The 6,442-nt window shown below is 36.9% G+C and overlaps 1 pseudogene; it reads right to left on the reverse strand.

Annotated features, from left to right (window-relative positions):
• Positions 1–3,524: 3,524 nt before the first annotated feature.
• LOC102813736 lies at positions 3,525–3,818 on the reverse strand (annotated as a pseudogene).
• Between the last annotated feature and the right edge of the window lie 2,624 nt (positions 3,819–6,442).

Raw genomic sequence — 6,442 nt, forward strand, 5'->3', positions numbered from 1 at the left:
AAACTTAATTTTGCTTAGATCCACAATTAACATTCATAAAAGCAACAGTCAAGAAATCCAAAAATGTATTGCATTAGGCAAATCTATAAAACTTAATTGCAACTGGATCATAAACTTTAAATATAAGAAAAGATAAGAGTAAATCTTCCTTGGATTAGGCAAAGCTGTCGATTAGACATAATTCTAAAACAAAAACAACAAAGGTAAAGTGTTCAAGAGCCAAGATAACAGTTTGAGGGCTAAGGGCCACCTGACCCAAGCCATGGTATTTCCAGTGACTTCATACGCATGTAAAAGTTGGCCAATGAATAAGGAAGACTGAAGAAGCATTTGCATGTAGTGTTGGAGAAGAATATTGAAAGCACCATAGATTGCCAGAATAACAAGCAACCCTGTCTTAGAAGAAGTTCAGTTAGCATGCTACTTAGAGACAAGGAAGATGAGACTTTGTTTCTTGTATTTGGCATATGTTATTAGGAACGACGAGTCACTGGAGACAGACATCTTTCTTGGAAAAGTGGAGAATCAGCAAAAACAGGAAGACCCCAAAATAGATGGGTTGACATGGTGGCAGCAACATTGGGCTCAAGCATAACAACCATTGTAAGAATGGCCCAGGATAGGGTAGGTTCGTTCTGTTGTGTATAGGGTCACTATGAATCGGAACCAACTCGATAATAGCTAACAACAATTTTAATTTGTATCTGCATTTTTCACTTAACTTTACACCTTTGATCTTTGTGTTTTCCTTTTCTCTCAGAAAACAATGCACAACATTGTATAATATTGCATAGAAAGGTTATACAAATACTTATTTAACCATTCATTTTCAAATTTTCACAGTTTAAATGGATATCTTAGTACATAAAGATTTTTTCCATATTTAAATTTGTATGTTAAAATGATTTCCAGAAGAGAAATTACTGAGTAAAAGACAATTGAAAAATTTCAACAGACTGATGCAATACTGGAGGGACTCACTCATCTGTGTCAAGTAAATTTGGAGGACATTGGGCAGAATGAATATTCCGGAACACTTAATTGTGTTCATGAGGAACCTGTATGTATAGCAAGAGGCAGTTGTTTGAACAGAATAAGGGGATGCTAAATGGATCAAACTCAGGAACACTGTGCTCCAGGGTTGTATTCTTTTGCCATACTGATTCAATCTGTATGCTGAGAAAATAATTCAAGAAGTTGGATTATATGAAGAACATGGCATCAGGATTGGAGGAAGACTCATTAACAACCTGTGATATGCAGATGATATAACCTTGCTTGCTGAAAGGGAAGAGGACTTAAAATACTTAGTGACAAAGATCAAAGACCACAGCCATCAGTATCAGTTGTAACTCAAAGTAAAAAAAAAAAAAAAAAATCCTTGCCACTGGGCCAAGAAATATAATTATGACAAATGGAGAAAAGATTGAAGTTGTTTAAGACTTCAAATCAACCATCAATTCTCATGAAACAGCAGTCAAGAAATTAAATGACATTTTGCATTTCTTGGGCAAATCTGTTGCACAAGACCTAAAGTGTTCAAAAGCAAAGATGTCATTTTGAGGACTAAGGTTTACCTGACCCAAACTATGGTGTTTTAAATAACCTCATATGCATGTGGAAATTGGACAATGATAAAGAAGACTATAGAAGAATTGATGCATTTGAGTTATGGTGTTGGAGGAGAATATTCAAAGTACAAGAGACTGCCAAAAGATCAAATCAATCTGTGTTGGAAGAAGTGTTACCAGAATGCTCCTTAGAAGCCAGGATGGCCAGACTTCCTCTCTCATACTATTCAGAGGGACCAGTCCTGGGGAAGGACATTATGCTTGGTAAAGTGGAGGGTCAGTAAAAGAGAGGAAGACCCCCCAACCACATGGATTTAAAACAGTGGCAGCCACAACGGGCTCAAGCATAGCTAAGATTGTGAGGTTGATGCAAGATCGGGCAGTGTTTCATTCTATTGTTCATAAGGTTGATATGTGTCAATACCTACTCAATGGCACTTAACAACAGCAATTTGATGTTTGAGTTTGCATTATTATTTTAGTAAAATTCAATAATTTTCCATGTTTTATAACCAATTATGTCTATTTTTTTATTTCTCTATGTGTATTTTTTTTCACCAGATTTTCTATTGGTTGGATATTAATATTCTTTTCCTAATCAATTGTCATATATTCTATATGAGAAGTGGAGTCCTGTTGTGGTGCTGTAGGTTAATGCACTGGATTGCAAAATTGGTTTGAACCACAAGGTCAGCAGTTCAAGCTCATCAGCTGCTCCTTGGGAACCATATATAGGATCGGTATGCATCAGAACTGACTTGACAGCACTTAACAACAAACATGAAAAACACATATAATTAATGAACCCTAGACTATGTAACACTTTCTTATTATTTTAAGCTGCTTTCTGTTGATTTGGGGTATTCTTGCTGCTAATTGAAAGGATAAAGTCCTGGTGTGGTGCTGTAGGATAAATAAGCATTGGACACTTAACTACAAGGTTGGTGCTTCAAATCCACCAGCTGCTCTTCAGAAACCCTAGACAGGATCACTATGAGTTGAAACTGACTCAACACACTTAACAACTGAAAGGTTGGCAGTTCAAATCCACCAGCCACTCCACAGGAGAACAGATCTAGTGATCTGCTTCTGTGAAAATGTTATTGTTGCTGTTTGCTATGAGTCAAACTTGACTGTGCTGAGTCACAATTCTGACTCACAGCAACCCCATACAACAAAGTAGAACCGCCTATACATATTACACTTATGGGGCAGTTCTGCTCTCTTCTATATGATTGCTATGATTTGGAATCATCATGACAGTACACAACAATAGACATACACATAACAATTCTTTTTACTTGACTATTAGGGTCAGAGAAAAAGAGGAAGTCCCCCCAGGGGACTTGGCAAAGTGACAGCATCACTGGGCTCAAATGTGACAACAATTGTGAGGTTGGCCCAGGACCAGGTAGTGTTTATTTCTGTTGTGCATAGGGTTCCTATGAGTCGGTACCGACTCAATGGCACCTAACAACAACAACAATTCCAATATTTTATCTTATTTCTATTCAATACCTTATCCTATGATCATAACTATGGAAAATATTATTAATAATAGTGATACCAGACATATTTGTTTTAACAACAGTTTCTCTTATGCAGTACTAGAGGGCTAAAAAAGTTTGTGAGGCGTTTCCTTTATCTTCTAATTCCATTTTTCCACAAACATTTTGAAGTTCCCTCATATTTCACTGCTTAATCTGATATTGGCTGTTAATATCAGATTAAGCAGTGAAAGTATACATTGGAGTTTGTTTTTTTTTTAAGTAACAAATTGACTTTTAATTGATGTACAGATAAAACCAACACAGAGCAGGTGAGTAACCATTGTTGTTCTTAATCTGTTAGAGGCTTATCTTGGACAGCTTGAGGAACTAGGTTAGCTGGTTATATTCATGATTTAACTTCACCCACAGTATTATAAAAAATGAGGTGTTATAGCTGTTTAGATCAAATGCTTGGCTGACATCCACATCCAGTCCCATATATTCCATAGTTCTTTTTTAGCTCTTCTGCTTTGTTTACGTAAGCTTTCATGGCATCTTCCTTGGCTGTCCCTTTCACATCATTCCAAGTATCCCACTTGGCCTTTCCTTTGAAGTCCAATATCCCAGGCTGGTCTGTGTTTATGTCGCCCATGGTTGCTTATTAATAGCAGCTGTAAATGAACAACATATCATCAGCTGGTTTGGTCTTGAGGTTCTTAACCTCTTTGACAGTTTTGTCAAACTCAGTCTGAGACATATTGGCAGGGTGGTAAGGATTCCAGAGAGCCTTGGATGAAAGGAGAAGAGGCAGCTCCTACCTTGGGGATTTTAAAAGAAATGATAGATGAACTCTATAATATAAATTGAGATTACTATGTGACTATGTGTTGTTTTCTTTTGGGCCAATATGATATTAATATAATGTGTAGCAACAAGTCAGTTCCAACTCATAGTGACACTGTATAGAGTTTCCAAGGAGTGGCTGTTGGATTTGAACCACTCACTTGTGGTTGGTAGTCCAGCACAGTAGATCAGATTTCTGAATTTAAATAACTTCTACATTCCTTAATTAATACATTCCAGGTCTTTCTTCTCCCACAGATATTTACAGCCTCAGAAACCCTATGCTGGTGTTTTTATTAAGTGCTGTTGAGTCCGTTTTGACTCATAGATACCCTCTATAGGATTTCTGAGGAGTGGCTGGTGAGTTTGAACAGCTAAACTTGTGGTTCAAATCGACCTTGTGGTTCAGTGCTTATCCTACAGTGTCACACCAGGACTCTACAAACCCTATGCAGGATCTGTAAAAGTCTGGACCGACTCAGTGTTAGGTGAAATGGGCATAGTACAACACTTTTAATAGGCTCTTAAATTCCAGTTTTTATTATTTTATATAGGTATGTGCATCTATCTTGACAAATGAAACTTTTCCAACATGATGTTACATTCAGATGCAACTGTTTGAGGTAAAAATCTTGTTTAAAATTTCTGGTGTTTTTGTTTACCATCTTGTTTATCTTAAACTAATTTCTATCTAATTGTTAGAATCAATCAATAAATATTATTTTTTGTGGAAGATGAAGAATTTAGTACTTCAGATTTCTCTGGAATATCATATTCCCATTTGATGTTAATCTGTCTTTTATTGTAATATAAATCATTTCCTTCAGATAATTGTATAACATTATTCCCAACAACTTTTTAGACTGATAGACAAATCGTTGTAATGGTTACCACAGGCCTCTTTGTCCTTTCTAAACACAATGTTCCCATGTTCTATGACTTAGTTTTGATGTGTTTTTCAGTGTTCTGATTAACATGAAATGGTTTCCTTAAGAAAGGCAACTGGGTAGCATGTTGTTGTTGTTGTTAGGCGCCCTCACACAGAGCAACCCTATGTACAACAGAAGAAAACACTGCCCAGTCCTGAGCCTTCCTCACAATTGTTACACTTGAGCCCATTGCTGCTACCACTGTGCCACTCATTCTCATTCAGTCTTCCTCTTTTTCACTGACCCTCCCTTTACCGAACATGATGTCCTTCGCCAGATACTGATCTCTCCTAATAATGTGTCCAAAATCTGAGAGACAAAGTCTCGCCATCCTGACTTCTAAGGCACATTCTGGCAGTACTTTTTCCAACACAGTTTTGTTTGTTCTTCTGGCAGTCCAAGGTACTTGAAATATTCTTCTCCAATGCCATAACACAAATGCGTCAATTTTTCTACCATCTTCCTAATTAATTGTCTAATTTTCACATGTATGTGAGGCTATTGCAAATACCATGGCTTGGACCAAATGCATCTTAGTTCTCAAACTGACCTCTTTGCTCTTGAACACTTTAAACACTTTTAAGAGGTCAGGTGCACCAATATGTCATTTGATTTCTTGACTGCTGCATCCATGAGTGTGGATAGTAAATCAAAACAAAATGAAGCATTGACAATTTCAATCTTTTCTCCATTTATCAGGATGTTATTTATTGGTCCAGTGGTGAGGATTTTTGTTTTCTTTATATTGAGGTGCAACCTATACCAAAGGCTGTGGTCTTTGATCTTCAACTATAAGTATTTTAAGTCATCTTAGCTTCCAACAAGCATGGTTGTATCATTTACATATCACAGGTTGCTGATGAGTCTTAGTCCAATTGTTATGCCATGTTTTCCTTCATATTATCCATCTTCTTGTATTATTTGCTCAGCATATACAGTGAATAAGTATAGTTAAAGAATACAGCACTGTTTCACACCTTTCCCGATTTTCAAACATTCAGTATTACCTTGTTTTGTTCAAACGACTGCTTCTTGGTCTACGAACAGGTTCCTCATGAGCTCAATTAAGTGTTCTGAAATATTGTCCATAGCTTGTTATGATTCATACAGTGGAAAGCCCTTGCATAGTCAATAAAGCATAGGTAAACATCTTTCTGGTATTCTCTAATTTCAGCCATGGTCCATGTGATATCAGAAATTATCCTGTCTTTCCATGTCCTTGTCTGAATTCAGCTTGAACCTCTGCAAGTTTCATGCCAGTATAATGTTGCAGGCTTTTTAAAATTCACTTTATCAAAATTTTACTTGCATGTAATATTAATGATATTGCTGGGTGATTTCTGCATTCCGTAGGATCACCTGTCTTTGGAATGGGCACAAATATGGATCTATTAGAATCAGTTATTTCTTGTATTCCATCAATTCCTGGAGCCTTGTTCTTGGCCATGCCTTCAGTGCACTTTGGACTTCTTCCTTCAATACTATTGGCTCCTGATTATATGCTAGGTGTGGCACTGTGGGTTAATATTCTGGACTGCAAAGTCGGTTGAACTACAAAGGTCAGCAGTTCAAATTCACCAGCTGCTCCTCGGAAACCCTATACAGGGTC

Source organism: Chrysochloris asiatica, unplaced genomic scaffold (assembly GCF_000296735.1).
Source record: "Chrysochloris asiatica unplaced genomic scaffold, ChrAsi1.0 scaffold00008, whole genome shotgun sequence".
Taxonomy (NCBI): Eukaryota; Metazoa; Chordata; class Mammalia; order Afrosoricida; family Chrysochloridae; genus Chrysochloris; species Chrysochloris asiatica.